Here is a 25374-nt window from a genome sequence, read left to right on the forward strand (position 1 = left end):
AGTACTTTTAACATTTAAAAATTGTTAAATGTATTAGTACAGTCTTATGCCATTTTTAATGACAAATTCGCTAGACCACTATGTGGTGATTACAAAATATTTGGTTTAAGCCTATTTTTGGTTGTATTAATGAAACTGTAACATATTATGACTCAAGTAATCAAGGAATTATTTCTTTATGGAAATGTTTACATTCTGTGATAGCGCATTGTTGCATGTCTCGTGATCATGTTTATACAGAACTTAGACAGAAATGTGAATTTTATACTACAGCTATAACAGTGGTTTTGTATGTAATATGCCAGTCTTGCTCAAGGCAATTCCAACACTTTTATGAGGAGATGTTCAGTGAGAGTGGAAAGGGCCTTGGGGTTATTATTGTCCCAATCTCCGATTCAATTGTGAGCCAAAGCAAGAAACAAGAACACACGGTGCCCCTGTGGTTTTTGGTGCTTTGAGTGAAATGTGCTCCAAAATTAAGAAAGGGAAGCAATAACTTTTGGCGGATTGTCAAATTGGTTTGGATATTTTTCAGGCAGTGTTTCTTTTCATGTGGGAGGTGATAAAGGAAATTAGTTTATTTTGTAATGCCCATGTGCACGATGAAACTAACAATAATTTAATTCTGCTGAAGATTTATATTGACAGATAATGATCTATCTGCACTAAACCAGCCATCTGATTCCCACAATAAATTTAATGCTTAGAGGGACAAGTAGTGTCGAGTAACACATGCTGACAAGGGGAAGTAAGGTGTTTCAGTCAGTGACTTTCTTGGATCCTACCCCACTTTACCATAGTACGTTAGATAATTAACCACCTTTACTTGCAGGAAAAGGTGCAGAGAAGATTTACAAGTAGACAGACACAAAAAGATGGATTAACTCAGCGGGACAGGCAACATCTCTGGAGAATAGGAATGGGTGACGGTTCAGGTCGAGCTCCATCTTCAGACTGAGTCAGGGGAGAGGGAAACTAGAGATATGGGAGTACTTCGCCAGGACTCGAGGGCCTGAGCTATAGGGAGAGGTTGGGTCGGCATGGACTTCATTATTTAGTGTGCAGGAGGCTGATCAGTGATCTTACAGAGGTGTATAAAATCATGAGGTGAATCGATAGGGTGAATGAACAGAATCTTTTATCCAGGGAAGGGGAATCAAAAACCAGAGGACGTAGGTTTCAGATGTGTAGGTAGAGATTTAGTGTAGTTTAGTTTAGTTTAGAGATACAGCGCGAAAACAGGTATTTCGGCCCACCGAGCCCACATCGACCGGCGATCCCCACACATTAACACAGTCCTACATGCACTAGGGATAATTTACATTTATACCAAGTCAATTAACCTACAAACCTGTATGTCTTTGCAGTGTGGGAGCAAACCAAAGATCTCAGAGAAAACCCATGTGGTCACGGGGAGAACATATAAACTCCATACAGACAGCACCCGTTGTTAGGATCAAACCCGGGTCTCTGGCACTGCAAGCGCTGTAAGGCTGCAACTCTACCGCTGCGCTATTTTGTAGGAACCCGAGGGACAACTGTTTCACTGAGGGTAGTGGTTATGTGGAATGAGCTGGCAGTGGAGGTAGTTGAGGTAGGTACTATAACAGCATTTAAAAGACACTTGAACAAGTACATGGACAGGAAAGGTTTGGAGGGATGTAGGTCTAATGCAGGTAAGCGGGACTTAAGGTAGCTCTTTCTTCCCAAAAACCCTTTCTGGCTTCAGTCCTCCCTCCACCACCTCCAGTTTAAATTCCATTTGGAATATTTTGGAGGACCAAGAAACCAAGAACCAACCAAGACTAATTTAGATGGGGCATCTTGCTCGGCCTGCAAAAATTGGGCTGAACGGCCTGCTTTCATGTTCTGAGTTCATACATTTATTAGTTATAGGAGAGAATTAGGCGATTCAGCCCATCATATTTACTCTGCCATGCAATCATGGCTGATCTATCTCTCCCTCTCAGCCCCATTCTCCTGTCTACCCCCCATAACCTCTGATACAAGTACTAATCAAGAATCTATCAATCACTGCCTTAAAAATATTCAATGACTTGGCCTCCACAGTCTTTCTGTGGCAATGAATTCCACAGATTCACTACCCTCTGACTAAAGAAATTCCTCCTCATCTTCTTTCTAAAGGTACCTCCTTCTATTCTGAATGCTATGACCTCTGGTCCTAGATTCTGATGTGTGACCCTACAACTCCATGAATAATCAGGTCTTATTCCAAACTCGAGTAATGTTAGCACTGTCAAAGCCACCACAGCCTGATATAAAAACAGCTTTTTTTCCATGAGCAGTAGCTCTATTCAACATCCAAAAGTCTGTAGCCTCCTTTTGCCCTGGTATTTGTTTTATTCTTCACATGTTTAAATTATAATGTTTTAGTTTTGATTGTCTACTGTATATCATGTTGTTACTTGCGAGCAAAGCACCAAGGCAAATTCCTTGTATGTATACATACTTGACTAATAAAATGTATTCAATTCAATTCAGTGTAGAGTAGCAACAAGCTCAATACAAAGCCTAGGTGTTGCAAAGCATGTGCAATGAAAACCAGTAATTAAATATTTGATACGATTTTGCAAATTTCATATAACAACCAGAAGAGAGATTGAAAAGCCATTTGAAGAAGGGTTCTGACCCAAAACATCACCTATTCCTTTTCTCCAGAGATGCTACCTGACCTGCTAAGCTATTCCAGCATTTTGTGTCTATCTAGAGATGCCTTATCAATCATTGTCCAGCTGCCTCACCATGAGATATTGCTCCCAAATTTCACTCATTGAAGTACTTTCTTCCAGAACCCCTTTGTTAGTCAAAATCAAATAGGAAGCAATTTTGATAAAGGGAAGTTCCTCTTTCCACAGATGCCTGACCCGTTGTGATTTTCCAGCATTGTCTGTTTTATTTTAGAGAAAGGTGTGCCCCCATAACCCATTCAATGCCTATTCACATTGACCTATGTGAAGATTAATGCCAAGGCCATGAAGAGGCGATGACACTCTGGGTTGTGGATTTGGAGAATATCCTTATTAGAAATTGGAGGAAAGGAATCAGTTACTTTACTGTTACGTGTACCAAGGTACAGTGAAAAGATATTGTGTGCTAACCAGTCAGCGGAAAGACAATAAATGATTACAATCGAGCCATTTACAGTTTACAGATACTTGATAAAGGGAATAACGAGAATAATATTTAGTGCAAGATAAAATCCAGTGGATGTCCAATCAAAGATAGTCCAAGGGTGTCCAGTGAGGTAGATCGTAGCTCAGGACTGCTCTCTACTTGTTGGTATGATGTTTCAGTTGCCTGATAACAGCTGGGAAGAAACTATCCCTGAATCTGGACTTGTGTGTTTTCATACAATCAAAGGTCAATGAAGCAAAGCTGGGATGCTGCCCTTTGCTGCAGTCATTAAGACCTCTGCATGCAGGTTCAGATTTCCTCCGTTCAGTTCCATCTGAAGTGAGCCAGGGTCACCTCACCAGCAGTGCCAGGGTCCTTTCCTGCTTCAATGGTGAAGTTATTAAGAGCAGAGCAAACTATAACAATTTTGACACATGATCCGGAACACACAGCAGAGGTCGGTTGGATCTGTCTAGACAGTGGAAGTATGTGCTTTAGATCCCAGTGGTCCTCTCAATGGCACGTCTTGCAGAGGCACATGTCATGGTCTAACACTCCTTTGAAGCTGCTCAGTCCACTTTTACTGTGCTTGTTATTTATAAGTGCCTTTGTCACCCAGAAGCCATCCGGTGATGTGATATTTCTTTTCTGTGGGCATGCATTGAAGGGGTGTCCATGGATTAACACTCCAGGAGCAAGCCAACTTTCCTGTACACTCAATGACAAACACAAATTGCTACAAAATGCTTTCCAAATTGCAGAAACCATCAGTGTAACTCTCAAGTCTTTGATCTGCTGGCCCACATAAGCTGACTTTGGCAGCCAGTTTGCCCTGCAAGTCGTAGTCTATTTTAGCCAGAGCACAAAATCCATCGATTCTCATTAAAATGTATGTTAGCAGTGTGAGTTCAGACTTGAAGTGAACGTTGCAAAATAAACTAAAGGAGTAAGGGGATTTGAGAAAGCTTGACATAATAAGTGAAAATAGCTTCTTCCAAATTTTCCTGTTGGACATTTTCAATTCGGTGGGGGCTATTTTCTGACATTATCTGAGGAATTTCCAAAAGTCTATATGAGTGACATAAATATCATCCATGCCCATTTTTTCAGGGTTACCACAGCTCTACTGTCAAGGACACAAGGATGAGCAGATCCCCAAAGGGGATTTAATACCTTCAAGATGCATTTTTGTGGCAGGCCCATTATGACCCAGCGCCAACTGGAGGGGAGTGGAGAAATTTGGATAAAATCAATACGATGGTTTTGAATCCAAGTAGTAAAGGTAAAAGCAGACCTATGACTTTGGTTATATATTTTAAAAAACTGGCACGGGCAAAAGACTGAACAATTTCAGTCCACACCTTCATCTCCACACTGTCATCTCCATGACCAGGCCAGAAACACCAGGAAGCCTACTGAAGGTGGAACAAAAACTCTTCTCTCTATCAACAATAATCTTCACTAGAATTTAGAAGGATGTGAGGGGATCTTGTAGAAACATTAAATTCTGAAGGGTTTGGACTAGCAGGAAAAATGTTCCCAATGTTGGGGAAGCCTGGAGTCAGTGGTCCCAGTTTAGGAATAAGGGTTAGGCCATTTAAGACTGAGATGAGGTGAAACATTTTCACCCAGAGAATTGAGAATGTGGAATTCTCTGCCACAGAAGGCAGTGGAGGCCAATTCAGTGGATGTATTCAAGAGTTAGATATAGCAGTTAACGGAATCAAGGTATATGGGGAGAAAGCAAGAACGGGGTATTAATTTTGTATAATCAGCCTTGATCATATTGAATGGCAGTACTGGCTCGAAAAGCCAAATGGACTACTCCTGCACCTATTTTCTATGTTTTTATGTTTCTAATAAGGCATGTATTGGCTCCTTTTTTTAATAATGGTGCGTGTTCTTGGCTCTTGTACCTTCTAACAATGATACATGTGTTGTTTCCTTCCTTAGTTTAGTTTATTGTTGCGTATACTGAGGTACAGTGTAAAGCTTTTGTTGTAAGCTAACCAGTCAGTGGAAAGACAATACATGATTACAATCAGGCCATCCACAGTGTACAGATACATGATAAGGGAATACGCTTAGTGCAAGATAAAGTCCACTAAAGTCCGATTAAAGATAATCCAAGGATCTCCAACGAGGTAGATAGTTGATCAGGACTGCTTTCTAGTTGTTGGTAGAATGGTTCAGTTGCTTGATGGCAGCTGGGAAATACTGTGCCTAATCTGAAGGTGTGCATTTTCATACATTTTAACAATGGTGCATGTTATTGGGCCCCACGTTTCTAGGGCAAGTGCAGTGAAGGGTATACCAAATGTCGCCATCAATTTGAAGGGTTGGAGAAAGTTACTAGGAATCTTTCAGCAAACATGCATTGTATCAAGTCTGAAGAAGGGTCGTGACATGAAACGTCACCCACCCCTTCTCTCCAGTGATGCTGCCTGTCCCGCTGAGTTACTCCAGCATTTTGTGTCTACCATGCTATCATGATTCTCTGGCGCTGTGAGGCAGCAGCTCTACTAGTTGCGCCACGGTACCGCAAAGGTGCAGGATGTAGTGTCCAAACACAGCCAATATCAGGCAGGTCACTGTTCACATTTTTAGTTTAATTTAGTTTAGAGATACAGTGCGGAAACCCGCACATTAACACAAGCCTACACACACTAGGGACAATTTACACTTATACCAAGTATGCAAACCCAAGCCAATTAACCTACAAACCTGTATGTAATTGGAGTGTGAGAGGAAACTGATCCCGGAGAAATCCCACGCATGTCACGGGGAGAACGTACAAACTCCATACAGACAACACCCGTAGTTGGGATCGAACCCAGGTCTCCACAGAACACAGGTTAAAATGGCATTTTCTCCTGCCTGTTGGAGGCGGATTTCCCCGGGCTGCCAGCTGCTGCAGAAAAATCCATCCGCCTCCCGTTTGCGCTATTTTTATTTTTAAATCGCTGGACAATTTAATATTTGGATTAAAATAAAAAGTGACTTTGAACGCCCTCAGCGCCTACAATGTGACGGATCTCAAGTAAGGGACAAAACACAATGTAGGTCGTATATTTTACATATAAACTTGCTTCTTGGGATGACTTTAATCAATCCTCTATAAGCAAAAATGTGATTTGGGCCCCATCCGAACTGGCAGTGTTTTTCCTGCCGATATGGGGTTCAAATTCACCGCAAATGCAACGTTCCAATCGATTACATTCCAGAAGCAATATGATTAAAATGCCCATTAAATGTTTTAGTTTTGGGTGAAAGATGATCAACAATATAAAAACTCATCTCCTTGCGTCTATTTGTTCATCTTTCTCCTGCTCTTTCTTCTTGCTTATTTCTTTTCCTCACTATCTCTTTCCCCTTTTTTAAAAAATATTATTGGTTACAATCTGAGGAGTATGATGATGCTACTGATTATGCCAATGTACCAGCTAGCATCTGATCTTCTCTATAAAGACTTGGTCTATTGCTAGAAATTGTAATTCCATCTGTTACGGATTTACAGCATATTATACAATAATATTAAAGTTCTGGTCTTGAGAATATCACATTTTTGAATTTTCATGGCAGTCTGGGTGTTTATTAGTATTTCTGTCACAATGGACAATTTTGTAATTAGCTACAATTAGGTAATTAACTAATTATATGCTTTAATTTCAGGTCATCCAAGTAAGATGTTTTATATTTGTTTCAGAATGCTTCAATCTATAATAACTGACATTTTCATTCAGTTCTCTTAATTTTTAAGAAAGTTATGGGCTTTTGACTGACCTCGATCACAGCTTTTGTGTTAAGTCAATGGAAAAGCTATAGGGAACAAGATGCTAATTTCCGAGTATGAAAATGGCCATAACTATTTTAATACTGAAGATATAAAAGTGAATTAGGTGTCAAATTAAACTTATTTTTATGCTTCATCTGATGAGATAAATTGCAGACTTGATTTTTTAAATCTCAAAATTTTGTAACATTGCTATATGATGTTATGAGTCTATGACCAAAAATACATTAGATATTGAAAAGTTAAAACCAAAGTTTGGGATATTGTTTTGGGATTTCTTTGGCCATTTTTCCCGGGAGGGAATTTGCAAATGCATGCATTTTTATGTTCTTTAAAGTGGCTTAATGCAAAGTTAAGATGTTCTTATGGCAGATGCTGTGGCACTGAGTGGTTTATTTATTCTGGATAGATGCTCAGTGGATAGATTTTGGTTTGGGCTCATTTTTGAATCTAAATTGCAGCACAGAAGCAGCATGCATCCGAATCATACCCAAAAGGCTCGGGGAACCGGTTCTCAGACTTCATCTGCAAATTCAGGGGAAGCTTCCAATGTTGCCTCAAGGAATTGATATCCAAACAAATTCACTTTCAACCACCTGTCTCTTTAGTGATGGCCCCCGGCTACATTCCTGCCTTTGCAAAAGGGTGTTCTGCAAAAACAAAGATGAAATAAGTTGAAGGTGATGAACACTTACACCAAAGCTTTGATAATAAATTTCACGTAGGGGTACATTAATAGTCACTAATCCCTTATTACCATTTTCCAAACCCCTAATATCTATTAACACCTAAAACATAGGCTCCTATAAAAGATTCTTAAATAGGCCCCTAAAAATATCCAGGCTTGGATAGGGTGGATGTGCAGAGGATGTTTTCACTGGTGAGAGATTCTAGGATCAGAGGTCATTGCCTCATAATTAAAGGATGATCCTTTTGGAAGGAGACGATGGGAATCTGTGGAATTCATTGCCACAGAAGGCTGTGGAGGACAAGTCAATGGATATTTTTAAGGCAGCAATAGATAGATTCTTGATTAGTACGGGTGTCAGGGAGAAGGCAGGAGAATGGAGTTAAGAGGGAAAGATAGATCAGCCATGATTGAATGGTGGACTGGACTTGATGGGCTGAATAACCTAATTCTGTTCCTATCACTTATGAATCTTATGAAGCGAGCTATCCTCAATGTATTCTGGTCTGCAGTATTGCCTGTGCCTAGTTCACATGTTCTCTCTTTAATTATATGGGTTTTCCGAGGGAGCACTGGTTTTGTCCATTTTGGCAAAGATGAGCTAGTTGGTAACTAACTGATCACTGTAAAACTAGTGTGTATGGGTGACAGAAGAGTCAGTGAAGCACTGATGCATGTATGAGAGAGAATAGGTGCTGGGAAACAAATGGGGAATCGGATTGATGGGAATCTTTTATATCATTAGGAAATATGAAATATGATATATGAGAAATGTAGCAGAGAGATCAACAACAACAAAATCTGCCTCCTGATGAACCAATTCCTTTTCTCCAGAGATGCTGTCTGACCCGCTGAGTTACTCCAGCATTTTGTGTCTATATACTGATGAATCAATATGTAGGAAGGAACAACAGATGCTGGTTTACACCGAAGATAGACACAAAAAACTGGAGTAACTCAATGGGTCAGTCAGAATATCTGGAGAAAAGGACGTTTTGCGTCTGAAGAAGGGTCTCAATCCGAAACGTCACCTCTTCCTTTACTCCAGAGATGCTGCCTGGCCCACTGAGTTACTCCAGCTTTTTGTGTTTGTATACTGATGAAACAATATGGTTTTCACTCATTTTAAACAATCGAACAGCTCTAAATAGTCACCAACCCAACGTCAACAAACTGGTTCATTACATTGGAAAAACAGAGAGGAACTGTTTGCTTGCACTTTATTCTAAAATGGGATGGTGCACTATTCTTTTCTGAGGCTGTTTCTGCTTTCTCCAGCTGTGCATGTATATGGTTTAGAGATTTTAAAAGATATTTGTGAGTATTAGTAATCTTTATAACCAATTTAGGTCTAAAATAATGATCTAATTGGAAGTAGAAGTAACTAGTTTGCTTGGAGTTGACAATTCAGTGTTTGTCACGATTACCGGATATCCTGACATTGTCAAAAACAATTGTTGTGTTTGACTTTCTACTTGCTGGCTCCATATGGTGTGTGGAATGCTGTTAATTTTTAAATTATTATTTAAATAATGGAGGCCGTGCTCTTAGTAACATCATCTAGATTTGCAATCCTCAAGGATTGCTCTTGAATATCTATGGTTTGAAAAATAATCTCCAGGAGGGCATTGCTGCAAGCATGTCTGGAGAAAAATCATGAAAACATAAAGGATGTGTTCTCAATTCACTTGCTTTATGCATTTCAATTTATTCATTAAAAAAATATATTATTTTCTTAGAAAGGCTGTTTGACAAACAGTGATGAATCATCTACCTGAGGATTGATGAGTTTATTTGCTTTTCAATAGGTGAATTCTGTGTATCACCTATTACACCCAGGTTTAGGAACAGCTTCTTCCCTACTGCCATCAGGCAATTTAACACTACAACCTCAAATAAGCTCTGAACTCCATAGACTTTCAATGATATTATTGCACTATTATTGTTTTTTATGTGTAGTGTGTGTGTGCATTTATCTCTATATTAAATGTGTGTGCATTTATCTCTAAACCATATATAATGTGGATACACATGTTTACGGAGGAGGCGCTGTCCTGAACGGCTGCCTGTCCTGCAGCTGTCCGTTTTTTTCCCCTTCTTTTTTATTATTTTTAGTACGTTGAGTGTGTAGTCAGGGGGCCTAATCTTTTTATGTGTGGGGGGTGGTGGGGGGAAGGGGGAAACTGCTTTTCGAGTCCCTACCTGGTCGGAGGGGTTGCCTTCCTCCGAGCAGCGACTTCGACCTGTCCTTGCGGCCTACCAGCGGGTCCTGGAGCGACGTTTCCCTGAGGGGACCTGGCCAGAACAACGGCTTTGGCGGCGGCGCAGAACATCGGCTTTGGTGGCGGCGCAGCGCTGGAGCGCTATTGCGGAGTGGGCGATGCCTTTCCTGGGTCACCGCGCTGGAACTCCAGTATGCTGGGACCGCCAATGAGAACATTGTGGAGCCGCGGTTCCGTGGAGCGGCCAGCTGCGACGCTGAACGTTACATCCCGGAGCCTGGGATCTCTTGCTGAGATTGCCAGTGTGTGGAGCTCCGTCCGGCGTGGTCTGTTGGCTTGGAAGCCGCGGTCTCCGGTGGGAAGGCGGCCGTTCCTGGTACCCCAAGCCACTGGGGGTTCTCCCGACGCCAGAGGACCATCACCCGGCGAGAACATCGGGCGCCGTGGCGGCGACTGTGGAGGCCTCAATAGGCCCGACTTTGGGTGGACAAGAGGATGGGGACTGGACTTTGTGCCTTCCCCCACAGTGGGAATCACTGTGGGGGGATGTTTTTGTGTTGAACTTCTTTTTGAATGCTATGTTGTATTTTTATTAGTGTGCTGCAAGGACATCAGAATTTCCCCTGAATAAGGGGATTAATAAAGTTTAATCTAATCTATCCATGTGTATATATATATACGTTCAGGAATAGCTACTTCCCCACAGCAATCAGGCTATTAAACTCAGCTCGGACAAAACTCTGAACATTAATAGCCCATAATCTGTTTATTTGCACTTTATCAGTTTATTTATTCACGTGTGTATATATTTATGTAATGGTATATGGACACACTGATCTGTTCTGTATTCATTCCTACTATGATCTGGTGTGCTGAAGCAAAGCAAGAATTTCATTTTCCTATCAGGGATACTTGACAATAAACTCTCTTGAACTCTTGAACTTGGAAGTGTTTGTGTGTGTATGTCTGTATGTGTGTATGTGTTGTTCCACCTTCGTCAAAATGCAATGCAGTAGCGCTTAAAATTTTACATATTCTGACTCACATTTCCCCCCTCCACACAGTAACCAGGTTCATTTAAGATTTCATCCTATATATCACGTTATTGATGATTCAAGTTTTTAAAAAAGGCCAAAAATGATTATCACACACAGCCTTTTTCCAGGATTCCATCCCTTTCCAATGATGATGTCACAATGCCACTCACAGTGCACCAATCACAATGGCCTCTCAAGCTGCCGAGTGATACACACCCTGCTCCTCCCCCCCTCCCTCGGGTTATTTACACCCCGAAGCCCCTCCCCCCCTGGTTATTCACACCCCCCTCCCTCGGGTTATTTACACCCCCAGCCCCTCCCCCGCTGGTTATTCACACCCCCCCCTCCCTCGGGTTATTTACACCCCCCCCCTCCCCCTCTGGTTATTCACACCCCCCCCCCCTCCCTCGGGTTATTTACACCCCCCCCCTCGGGTTATTTACACCCCCCCCCCCCCCCCTGGTTATTCACACCCCCCCTCGGGTTATTTACACCCCCCAGCCCCTCCCTCGCATAGGTTACTCACACGCCCTGATTCCTCCCCCCCCCACCTGGGTTATTCATGATTAAAGTTTCAAAAAAAGCCAAAACCACCTTTTAAAGCACCAGCTGCCAGTGACGTCGAAATGCCCCCCCCCAGCGGTACAGTGAAACAGAATATTCCACCACCTTCCAGTGACATCAGGGGTAGGGCTTCATTTCAAAAACTGCTTCATCAGCTCCCCAACACACACCGTTGGGGGAGCAGACCCAACAGGTCTGCATTTATGGGCCTGTCCCACCTAGGCGATGTTGTAGGCGATCGCAGGAGACTATGCAGTCATCACATGGTCGCCACATGTTCGCGGGTGGTTGCCGGGAAGTCGCCTTCATGGTCGCGAGGAATTCCTGCATTCTGGGAAATAGTCGTGGCCTCATTAGGGTCGCCGCAAATTATTCAGCATGTTGAAAAATTTCCGCCATCTAGAGTAGCGAGAATTCTCATGCCATAGGTGGGTCGCCAGGAGGTTCTAATGGGTTGTCAGCAGGTCGAAGGTTCTCTGAGGTTCTCGTAGGTTGTAGCGGTGCTGACCGGTGAATTTTATTGGCTCATTGGGAAAAAAAAGGTAAGCAGTAGTTTTTCACATTGTATCTCTGTCTAATCGTTCATACAAGCAGCAACACACATCATCCATAAAAGAAAGGGGTTTTACATGATTAATTTCAAAGGTGTCAAGTAGCAGTCAGTTGGCCAAGCTAGACATTTGATTGTAAATCTTGTTAAAATGCTGAGGATCAATGACAATGTCAGGAACTACAGCTGGATTTGTGGAGATGCAATCTCAGGTAGAATAGGGAATGCTGCAATTGTTAGATAATTCTCAACATCAGTTATGCATCACCTGAATAAACAGCTGAATTAAAGCCAGGAAAGCCTCAGAATTATGCAGTGTTTCAGCAGCTTGTAACATTACCCTGTTATCTAAGCAATTGTGTGAACTTATTTTCTTTAAACCTGCTGTGTAAATGCCAAGTAATGTAATTGAATTCCAACAGATTCCTCATTCATGTATTGGGCTGAATGACACTGATGATTAGCCAATGTCTCCATAGAGAAAATGTGGAGGAAGGAACTGCAGATGCTGCTTTACACTGAAGATAGACACAAAAATCTGCAGTAACTCAACGAGACACAAAAATCTGCAGTAACTCTGCGGGTCAGACAGCATCTCTGGAGAAAACTTACAGGTGATACGATACAATAGAACTTTATTTAGAAGAATTTCCGGTAGCCCTTGCTGTCTCCTCCCCTTCTCAGCTCTCCGTCAGCCCTCTGGCTCCTCCTCTTCTTTTTCCCTTTCTTCTCCCCACCACCCCCCCCCCCCCCCCCCCCCACCCCCTCCCCACCCCATCCTACATCAGTCTGAAGAAAGGTTTTGGCCCAAAACGTCGCCTATTTCCTTCGCTCCATAGATGCTGCTGCACCCGCTGAGTTTCTCCAGCACTTTTGTCTACCTTCGATTTTCCAGCATCTGCAGTTCCTTCTTAAGAACTTAATTTATCTCAGGAGGGAAATTGATGTGACATGGATAGGGATGGAGAGAAAGAGGATGCAAGGCTTACTTGATTTCTCTAACTTCAAGTAACCCTTGCATGCCCTCTCTCTCCATCCCTCCACCCACGCTAGTTGTACTAGTTTCACTGTCATCCTGCTGAGTTTCACAGTTTGTATTACTCATTATCACCTTCCCATAGACCACAATGGACCATTGTGGGATCCACCTTTACTTGATTATCATGGCTGGCTTTCGTCTGTTCTTTTGCATATCTTTCTTTAATTTGTTATTTGTACATTTTCATATCTCTTGGTTCCCTCTCCCCTGAATCTCAGTCTGAAGAAGGATCTCAACCTTTCCTTTTCTCCAGAGATGCTGCCTGACCTGCTGAGTTACTCCAGCTTTTTATTTCCATTGAGAACCTGACCAGCCAATGATTCATAAGATCATAAGATCATGAATGACAGGAGCAGAATTAAGCCATTTGGCTCATCAAGTCTACTCTGCCATTCAATCATGGCTGATCTATCTCTCCTTCCTAACCCCATTCTCCTGTCTTCTTTCCATAACTTCTGACACCTGTACTAATCAAGAATCTATCTATCTCTGCCTTAAATATATCTACTGACTTGGCCTCCACAGCCTCCTATGGCAAAGAATTCCACAGACACACCACCCTTTGACTAAAGGAATTCATTCTCATCTAATTCCTTAAAGAACATCCTTTGATTCTGAGGCTATGATGTCTAGTCCTAGACTCCCCCACTTGAGGAAACATCCTCTCCACATCCACTTTATCCAAGCCTTTCACTATTCTGTACATTTCAATGAGGTCATCCCCTTCATTCTTCTAAACTCCAGCGAGTACAGGCACAGTGCCTACAGACTCTCATCATAGGATAACCTACTAATTCCTGGGATCATTCTTGTAAACCTCCACTGGACCCTCTCCGGAGCCATCACTTCCTTCCCCAGATATGGCACCCAAAATTGCTCACAATATTCCTAATGTGGCCTGACTAGCACCTTATAAAGCTTCAACATTACATCCCTATTTTTGTATACAAGCCCTCTCAAAATTAATGCTGGCATTGTGTTTGCTTTCTTTATTACCGTTTGACTTGTAGATTAACATTTTTGGAATCCTGCACCAGGACTCCCAAGTACCTTTATACCTCCGATTTCTGGATTCTGGACCCTCTCCCCATTTACAAAATAATCTATGACTTTATTCCTACTACCAAAATGCATGATTCCACAATTTGTTACACTATATTCCATATGCCACTTCTCTGCCCACTCTCCCAACCTATTCAGGTCCTTGTGCAGAGTCCCTGCTTTCTCTACGCCTCTTGCCCCTCCACCTATTTTCGTATCATCCGCAAACCTGGGCACAAAGCCTGGATGTGGAGAGAATGATTGCACAGTGGGAGAGTCTAGGACTAGAGGTCATAGCCTCAGAATTAAAGGACATTCTTTCAGGAAGGAGATGAGGAGACATTTTTTTCGTCAGAGGGTGGTGAATCTGTGGAATTCTTTGCCACAGAAGGTTGTGGAGGCCAGGTCAGTGGATATTTTTAAGGCAGAGCTGATAAATTGGTGATTATTACAGGTGTCAGAGTTTATGGGGAGAAGGCAGGAGAGTGGGATTAGGTGAGAGAGTTGGATCAGTCATGATTAAATGGTGGAGTAGACTTGATGAGCCAAATGGCTTTATTCTACTCCTATCCCTTATGATTTTATAACCTTAATCCCCTCATCCAAATCACAATGTGAAGAGCAACGACCATAGAGAACCTCAAGTAAACTGGAAGGTGTGCATCAGTGCTTTTTGTTCTTCCATGTTTGTGCACTTCAGCACCGGGGGTTTAAGCACAAATTGCTGACTCAAGGGATTGGATACATGGTGTATTAACCCTGAGCCTGACACTAGTCATGGTTGGCATGTCTAGCATAATCCCACTCATTTGAACTCCAATTCAGGAGGCAATACCTTCCAAGTGTTTAGCATATTTTTCTTCATGTGGTGCATTTTTTTCAATCAATTAACAGAATGTGTTTTTGAAGAAGCTAATTAATTTTATTAGTTAAATCAATTAAAAGCAGTACTGAGATCAAGGTCTGGTCACCACACGTGGCTGACCCCATTCACGGGATGGCCGTGGAATCAAGGCCTCCAGAACATTGCAGCATCTAGTCCACGAAAGATTACTGCAGCTGCAGGGCAAACATGCGGGTGCAGTGAAGGCAGACGATTGAATACAATCTGATCCAGTGCAATATGTGGTACATTATATAATGAACAGGCTCACATCTTGTTATTGCGTTCAGGTCTCCTTAAATTGGACCCATTATTTTACACATTGAAGTGAAGGTTATTACTGAATTGGAATAAATATTCCCATGTCATCTCGGGGTGGTCACTTTCAATATAACACTTACTCATCTGCCATATTTGGAGGCAGAATCAGTCAGGTCTTAAAAACTGGAGCTCCCTTTTTACAAAACTGTAACTGCACTACAATTGATCAAGTCCACAAGGTTTCTTAACCTGTTAAGTAAATGAAATAATCTGAGCTAGGTTTGCTTTTGATTGCATCTAGTTATATCTCTTAATATGGAGAAAAAAGATGTTTCAAAATGATTTTAGTCTCTTGGCATATATTTACGTGCATGTGATAGACATTTCATCTTTACCTTCTCCACACCAATTTCTTGTCTTCACAAAACGTTGGAAAAGGAAAAGAACAAAATGTGTACAAAATCATGTATCAAAGTAGGAACAAAGATGAGGATTATCTGATGTCCATAAGCCAAAGGCTTTGTTTTTTTTTGTAGTCTGTGCCATCCAAGCTGTACAATGTATTATTGTCTTGTCACATAGCCCCTAGAATATATATCATTATAACAATTTTGCAACATTTAACATTGTTACATTTGCCAGTAAATCATTAGCTTCTCTGTCTGGCAGAACTCTTGATGTTTGTCAAAAAAGGATCAGGATTTTATCTTTAACTTTAATATTTTTAACGTTGAATTTCTATAGACATAATCAACTTATTATGGAGCAATATTCAGTCACATTTAATGGTAACCATTATTACTGTCTACAATTTTAAAAATTCTCAAAACGAAAATTCTCTGCCATAGGACCATTACATTTCAGAACATGTTTATTAATGCTAGTTTAAGAATAACTAATATTTTTCAGTAGCATTTTTCTCAAAGGAATTTCATCTGATTATAAGTACTTTGCAATGTGCGACAGCATGATTGATGCTAGGCTTTCATGAGGAGAATTTTAACAGCACTTCTTCAACACTCAATGCACAACCAATTATGCGTCTGAGCCAGTAACCTTGAATTTATGTTGCTATGGCTACAAACTGGTCATGCATTATGGATTATCATTGAAATTCTACACCCTACTTAACATAATAAGAGCTGGGACTTAATCAAATCAACCATTCTGTGTTGCACAAAGTAAAGAACTAGCTCTCATTGTTCAGTGTCTAGAGATGGAGCAGGCTGTCGGATCGGCAGCTGCACTCCTGGCCCTGATAGATTGCCCCATATACATCCGTGAATGTATAGACAGATGGCTCTCAAAGCTTGGAATTTCCAGCTCAGGAAGCAGCTGTTCCGAGTAACCTCTGCCGTCTCACCTTGTTGTCATGGAACATTGAACACAGACTGAGAATGTGCACAGATAGATGCAAAGCCGAGTGGATTTGTTCTGCGAGGCACCATCCTATTTTTCCACCCTTCGAGGTGCCCGTAGGGCTCGGGAGTGAGGATCTTCCTTGCTGGACTTGGGATTTTTGTTTTTTCATCACCACTCCCTCCTCTTTTCCTGCCTTTTCCGGGTGGACTGAGCAGAGTCGTTGGAGTGATTCACTGCCCTTGCATTTCAAGTGATTATTCACAGCCCTGAGATGCCTGACACGGCTGAGAGAGTGTGCCTTGTGAGGCTGGGTTTATCAGCAATAACCAGGTTTCATTTTCCAAATGAGGGGCAATTTAGTTTAGTTTAGTTTAGAGATACAGCGCAGAAACAGGCCCGTCGGCCCACCGATCCCCGCGCAACACTATCCTACACACACTAGGGACAATTTACATTTATACCAAGCCAATTAATGTACAAACCTGTACGTCTTTGAAGTGTGGGAGGAAACCGGAGATCCCGGACCAAAAACCCATGCAAGTCACAGGGAGAACGTACAAACTCAGGATCGAACCCAGGCCTCTGGTGCTGTACGGCAGCAAATCTACCGCTGTACCACTGTGCCGCCCGTATAATTGTAAATGGTCCATGGTGATTTCTCTCGAGTATGCTTCTCCTTGGTCTATGAGGGTCTGCAATCAAATGTTATCACAATGGCCATAAACCAAGAGTTTACTTGCAGTTAAAACACAAAGTGCTCTACTAACTCAGCAGGTCAGGCAACATCTCTGGAAGACATGGATTTGTGACGTTTTGGGCCAGGTCCATTCTTTATTCAGCAATTTAAAAAAAAATTAGATAGCATCAAACTGAATTTAATTTACTGGCATTTAATTTATATGAAAATAATCAGTTGTATTCATCCTGCCGACCTATCAAAGCTGTCTAAAGAAAGAGAGACCTACTTACATGCTACTTTTCACAACCTCGGGTCTTCCCTAATTATTTGATAACCAAAGAAAAACCTTGGACACAGCAAACATCTCTAGTGAAATAAGAAATGCTGCTGCCAAATTATCCTCGGTAAACATCCACAAGCAACCAAGTGGCAACGAGCAGATAATCTTTTTTCTTCCCCAGTAATGCTGCTTAAGAGGCGGGTGGATAATATTGAGACACTAAGAGAAAAGCCTTCTGCTCGTCTACATAATAATGTCACCGGATGCCTTATGTCTAACAGAAAGGGCAGACGGACCCGCAATTGGCATATTTAACATACACCTCTAAAACTGAAGCAAGGGATACCTGCTTGTTTTAGTCTGGGCTGACAGACTAGAATCTAGGTTTCTCCCTCAAATTGATTTTTGTTATATTATATTCTTCCTTACAATGCCTTTCTTCTAGCTTAAAAACGATGAGAGAATCGGTGATGTTTTGGGTTGAGACCCTTCTTCAGACTGTGAGTCAGGGGAGGGGGAGATACAGAGATAAGGAAGTGTAACGTGTGAGAAAGAGAGGTCAAAGGAGGTGGAGATAGAAACATAGAAAATATGTGTGGGAGTAGGCCAATGGGCCCTTCGAGCCAGCACCGTCATTCAATATGATCGTGGCTCATCATCCAAAATCAGTACCCCGTTCCGGCTTTTTCCCCATATCTCTTGATTCCCTTAGCCCTAAGAGCTAAATCTAACTCTCTCTTGAAAACATCCAGTGAATCCCCAACTTCCATCCTCGATCTGGGTCTCGACCTTGAATTGTCACCCATTCCTTTTGATCAAGGAAAATGTAGAATAGATCATTGTTAGCTAGGAGAAAGTAGCAACAAAGCAAACAGAGCTAAAATGTAATCAGGGACAGTCAGACTGGTCAGAGATCTGGAGAGGGGATGGATGGAGAGAGAGGGAAAGCAAGGGTTACTTGAAGTTAGAGAGGTCAATATTCTTACCGCTGGAGTGTAAGCTTCCCAAGCGAAATATGAGGTGCTGTTCCTCCAATTTGCATTGGGCCTCACTCTGACAATGGAGGAGGCCCAGAATAGAAAGGTCATTGTGGGAATGAGAGGGGGATTTAAAGTGTTAGAACTTATGTACCTCATTGCTATTCAAGCTGGGATTGGTTAATTGAGTGCACACCAAGCTTCAATCATGAAATCTGAAGAAGGGTCTTAACTCGAAACATCACCTATTCCTTCACTCCAGAGATGCTGCCTGACCTGCTGAGTTACTCCAGCATTTTGTGTCGGTCTTTAGTTTAAACCAGCATCTGCAGTTGCTCTCTACACATGAAATCTCCTTGGTCTGCTTGGATTGATATTTTCCAATGTTCAATCCATAGCTCTTGTTGGAAGTTTCCTTTGAGGAAACTCTAATAAAGGAAACATTTCCTCCTTGGAACATTAGTTTAGTTTAATTTAGTTTAGTTTAGCTTAGTTTAGTTTATTGTCACATGTTCTGAGGTAACATAGAAACATAGAAAATAGGTGCAGGAGTAGGCCATTCGGCCCTTCAAGCCTGCACCGCCATTCAATATGATCATGGCTGATCATCCAACTCAGTATCCTGTACCTGCTTTCTCTCCATACCCCCTGATCCCTTTAGCCACAAGGGCCACATCTAACTCCATCTTAAATATAGCCAATGAACTGGCCTCAACTACCTTCTGTGGCAGAGAGTTCCAGAGATTCACCACTCTCTGTGTGAAAAATGTTTTTCTCATCTAAGTCCTAAAAGATTTCCCCTTTATCCTTAAACTGTGACCCCTTGTTCTGGACTTCCCCAACATCGGGAACAATCTTCCTGCATCTAGCCTGTCCAACCCCTTAAGAATTTTGTAATTTTCTATAAAATCCCCCCTCAATCTTCTAAATTCTAGCGAGTACAAGCCGAGTCTATCCAGTCTTTCTTCATATGAAAGTCCTGACATCCCAGGAATCAGTCTGGTGAACCTTCTCTGTACCTCTATGGCAAGAATGTCCTCAGATTAGGTAGAGTGAGAAGGTTTTTATGTTGTAGTTGCATGCTATCGAGTCAGTGGAAAGACTGTACGTGATTACGATCAAGCCACAATCGATAGTGTACAGATACAAGTTTACCTGTGTTGTTTACTCAAGTGGTTGTTAAGGTTGCAGCTACATTGTACCTGGTGGGGAATTGGACTTCTGGGCGATAACTTCCACCAAGCTGTTCTGTGCAATTTTGAATCAGTTGGTTTACTTATTGCCTGAAATATACCGACAAATTCAGTTACTGCAAACTTTATAGAACTTTGCATTGAACCCATGCATAGAACAATGAATCTGTTAACAAACAAAATTTGCGATATTATTTACATTATTATGTGCAAAAATCATTTTGTCGTTATCAATTGTTAAAGAGAATTTGTTAAACATGCTATAATGCATATTTCATAAACTATTTATTAGAAAGGATCATTAAGGAGGAATCTGTATTAACTAAACAAGGGGTTTACCAATAATGTGTTACAGCTATAATCTGGAAATGGCAAGAACTTGCTGTGGATTCTTGATCCGTTACTTATTTACCTGGCTCCACAGAACTTCTGTAAATCCTGCCAGAATGAATCATCATAACTCTTCTGAAAATCAGGCTAGAATACAATGCTCTGCGTGGATGTCAGGCTAATGGAATTTGCTGAGCACAGGTTCCTTGAATAATACAGCTGAGTACTTGAGAGATGGAATGTTATATCAATAGCCTTGATGCTTTTTGGTCATTGTTGTGTCCACAAATTCCACCTCCCCTTAGATTAGCTAACAGGTCCAGGCTAAAATTTGAAGGTGGGACCTACCTGTCTGATTTAGAGCCAAAGATTCACAGAGATGAACAACATAGAAATGGACTCTTCAACCCACTGCGTCTGTGCTGGCCAATATGCCTATCTACACTATTCCCACTTGCCTGCATTCATTTCATATCTGCTATGCCTGCTCATTCAAGTATCTGTCGAAATACCACTTAAATGTTGTTACTGTTCCTGCCTTCATCGCCTCCTCTGGTAGCTCATTCCAATTACTCTCTGGGTGAAAAGATTTACCCCGCAGATCCCTTTTAAAATTCCCCCCATGTACCTTAAACTTATACCCACTAGTTTTAGACATCCTCCTATGGGAAACATTTATCCACCCTATCCATGCCATTCAGAATTTTATATGGCACTACTATGTCCCCTCTCAGCCTCCTTCACTTCAGGGAAATCAACCCCTGTGTATCCAATCTCTGCTGGTAAGTCGAGCTCTCCAGTCCAGACAACATCCTTGTGAATCTTTTCTGCACCCGCTCTTGCTTAATTAGATCCTTTTAATGGCGTGGTGACCAACTGCACACAACACTCCAAGTGCGGTCTAACCAAAATCTTGTACAACTGTATCATGACACACCAACTCTTATACTTGATGCCACAGCTGACGAAAGTAAACATGCCATACATCTTTCCCTTGTCGATCTATGTTGCCACTTTTAGGGAACCTTATACTTGTATTCCAAGGTGACTTTGTAAAACAACACTCCCCAGGATCTTGCCATTTAATATGTATGTCCTAACCTGGTTTAACTTTCCAAACGGCATCATTCCACACTTGTATGAATTAAACTTCACCATACTTTGTCCACTTTTCCAGTTGATCAAAGTTCTGTTTTAACATTAGGCAACCTTCTTCACTGACCACTGTACGACCAATTGTGGTCTCATCTGCAAATGCACGAATCATGCCATCTACATTCACATTTAAATCATTAACTATGCATTTAATGTCTATGATAAACAACATTGGACCCAGCATTGATCCCTACGGCACGCCATCTGTCACCGAGCTTCAATCTGAAAAACAACCCTCCATTACTACCCGATGCCTCCTACCACCAAGCCAATTTTATATACAATTGTCTAATTCACCCGAGCTCCCATGTGTTTCAATCTTCCAGAGCAGCCTCCCATGACAAGTCAAGTTAGGGCAAGTCTATTGTCATATGCACAAGTATGATGCCGTTCAGATGCAATGGAAAGCTTGCTTGAAGCATCTGTAAGGATTACATTTTTTGACTTCTCAAGCGCCTTTAACACAATTCAGCCCCGACTGCTAGGGGAGAAGATGGATAAGATGAAGGTGGATCCATTACTGGTACTGTGGTGTTTGGATTACCTTTTCCTCAGACCACAGTACGTGCGCCTACAGAACAATGTCTCAAGCACCATCCTGAGCAGCACAGGGGCTCCACAAGGAACTGTGCTGGCTCCATTCCTGTTCACCATCTACACAGCGGATTTCCAATACAACACCAACAGCTGCTTTTTGTAGAAATTTTCAGATGACACAGCTGTTGTCGGCCTCATCAAAGGGGGCAATGAGGAGGAGTATAGAGATACAATAAACAACTTTGTGGAGTGGAGTGCACACAATAACCTCATCTCAACACCCCAAAAACGAAGGAGATAGTTGTGGATTTCAGGAGGGGGAGGAGGAGGACTCAACCAACACCAATCACCATTAAGGGCACTGAGGTGGAGGTGGTCGCCAACCACAGGTACCTTGGTGTGCAGCTTGACAGTGAGCTGGACTGGAAGAGTCATATGGAGGCGGTGTACAGGAAGGGACAAAGTTGACTGTATTTCTTACGGAGGCTAAGGTCATTTAACATCTGCCAACCCCTGCTGTGCAGTGTCTACCATTCAGTGGTGGCCAGTGCTCTGTTTTTTTGCTGTGGCCTGTTGGGGAGAAGGCGCCCGCATAGCGGACAAAAACAGACTGGACAAGCTGATCAGGAAGGCCGGCTCAGTGGTCGGGGCTGAGCAACTAATGGTCCAGCAGGTGGCAGAGGCCAGAACTCTGAACAAACTGGGTTCAATAATGACCAACCCCACTCACCCACTCCACGCCCTGAAGGTGATCAAGAGTAGCACCTTCAGTCAGAGACTGATTGCACCAATGTGCAAAACTTAGAGATATAGGAAGTCTTGTATACCAGCTGCTATAAGGTTTTACAATGCACAAAAATAACTTTGCACTTTTTTAGTATTCATTCATTGTATTTTAACTTATTAAGTATGGAAGTTATCTGAGGAATGTGTGGTGTTATGTCTGTCTTGAAGCTGTTGTGGCATTGTAATTTCCTGTAAAGGATTATTAAAGGATTTACCATCTATCAGCATCAAGCAGCATCACAGGCACATGAATGCATACATCACATAAAAACATAAATTATACAAAAATTACATATAAATGCTACAAGACAGTGTTAAAAAAACAAAACAAACAAACAAACAAGACATGAGTGCAAAAAGACACGTAGGAAAGACGTCCATGTTTGTGCAAGAGGAGATCCATAGTGTTCCATTGCTGAGGTAGGATTAGGGTTGTGCATCCCTACTACTTGCAGCGGGAATTCACTTTGGCTATCCTGACAGGAGTCTACATCGAACCATAGACCAATGCTAACCTTGCACTTGAGAAGCTCCATACTGTCATCAATAGCCTTGAAATGCCACAAGGCCTTGTCTATAATAGCCTAGGGCTTCAATCAGGCCAACCTCATGTGCATTGTGCCAACATACTATCAGTGCCAGACCAAAGGCCCAATGACCCTCAACCACTGCTATATCACCATTAAAAACACATATCACTCCATTCCCAGGCAACAGTTAGGTAAATCTGATCAAGTGACAGTGCTTCTACTCCCTGCTTATGAGTAGAAGCTGAAGCAGGAGGATCCAGTACAAAAAGTTGTGCGGTGCTATCCGAGGAAACCGATGACACCCTTTGCGATGCCTTTGAATTGGTGGACTGGTCCATATTCGAGGAATCTGCAGCTAATCTAGATACATATGCCACTGCTGTTACAAACTTTATCAGCTAGTGTGTAGAGGACTGTGTACCAAAGAAGACGATATGTGAATTCCCCAACTGGAAAGCATGGATGAACTGTGAGGTCCACTCCACGTGAAGTCCAGGTCTGTAGTATTCAAGTCAAATGATTTCAAGCAGTACAAAAAATATATCTACGACCTTGACAGGGCCATTGAGAATGCCAAGTAGGAATGCCAAGCTGGAGTCTCGTGGCAATGACATGGGTACCCATGGATTGTGGCAAGGCTTGCATGCTAAAATGGGGTACAAAGCGAAGGCAGGCAGTATCTCTGACAACAATGGGTCTTTCCTTGATAAACTAAATACATTCTACGCCCGCTTTGAACAGTAAGTTGGTGGTGGAATAGAATTGAACTCCTGGCCACGGATCAATAGCTCAAGCTGCTGGACACTAGTTCATTAGTCCATCATTTTACCATAGCTTTTAGCATAACAACCAAGAAGGTGGAAAAAATAAATAAATAGGTCTATTAACATTTGTGGAAAAGTGTTTGTGAAGAATATGGCTTTTATTAGTGAATTTACAAAAGCTGATCTTTAATCCTTCCAACAATTAATTTTTCGTTTAGTTGTTAAATAGTTGACAAAAGATTCAACGTGTATAAACTAAATGCAGCTGGATCAAAATACATGTCTCTGAAGAGGCCTTGAAAAATAACTAGAGATCAAGTGGGCTACTTAGATTAGCAGTCAAATTATACTGTGAAATCTGCAGATTAAATCAATTCTCCAATATCTGGACACTCTTTGTTATATCATTACAATAATCCACATTTAATAGCTACTGACATGGTCTAGACAGCATCCCAAGTCCTCAGTTTATGTTGTAATCAGTGTGTGGTTTTGAAATTATTCAACTCTGTCCTTAGTAGCACTGGATACTCTCAACTCTTTCAGAGTCACCATATACTGTCGAGTTCATTTCCACAGAAAGGCATATCAGTAGATATTTTTAACACATTACCACAGATGCATCTGCAACACTTAAGAGCTATGCAAAATCTACTGCAGAGGTCATGAGGGAAGGTTTTCCTTTCTATGTTCTAAGTGACAGGAACAGAATTAGGCCATTTGGCCCATCAAGTCTACTCCGCCATTCAATCATGGCTGATCTATCCTTCCCTCCTAACCCCATTCACCTGCCTTCTCCCCATAACCCCTGACACCCGTACTAATAAAGAATCTATCAATCTCCACCTTAAAAACATCCATTGACGGCATCCACAGCCTTCTGTGGCAATGATTCCACAGATTCACGACCCTCTGACTAAATAAATTTCTCTTCATCTCCTTCCTAAAGGAATGTCCTTTTATTCTGAGGCTATGGCCTCTGGTCCCAGACTCTCCCACTAGTCGAAACATCCTCTCTACATCCACTCTATACAGGCCAACCTCTACACCCTAAGTTTCATTAACCCTTTCACGCCACCTCAACTCTTTCTCACCAAGGGGCTCATTTATGCTAATGTATAATTCAGTGTCCTGCCAGCCCTCTTTCGGCTCTCCCATGTGCCAGTCCTTCTAACTTAATCCTACATTTTCAGGGTGACATCAGTGTGAGTGAGACAAAAGTGCATCAGTTTCCTGTCTCTTGCTCCACCCTAGTTTAATTTACATTGACTTTGTTAAGATGGTAAGGATGCTGTTGTAGGCCAATGCTTCTGGAGGGGATTCCATGCCAACAGAACTAAGCACCCAATGTGTCAGAAGAACTGCAGATGCTAGTTTAGACCAAAGATAAAGCGCAAAATGCTGGAGTAACAGCGGCACAGGCAGCATCTTTGGAGAGAAGGAATGGGTGGCGTTTCGTATTGAGACCTTTCCTCAGTCTGAAGACCGTTCTCGACCTGAAACATCACCCATTTCTTCTCTCCAGAGATGCTGCCTGTCACGCTGAGTTACTCCAGCATTTTGTGTCT

This window comes from Amblyraja radiata, chromosome 5 (assembly GCF_010909765.2).
Source record: "Amblyraja radiata isolate CabotCenter1 chromosome 5, sAmbRad1.1.pri, whole genome shotgun sequence".
NCBI lineage: Eukaryota > Metazoa > Chordata > Chondrichthyes > Rajiformes > Rajidae > Amblyraja > Amblyraja radiata.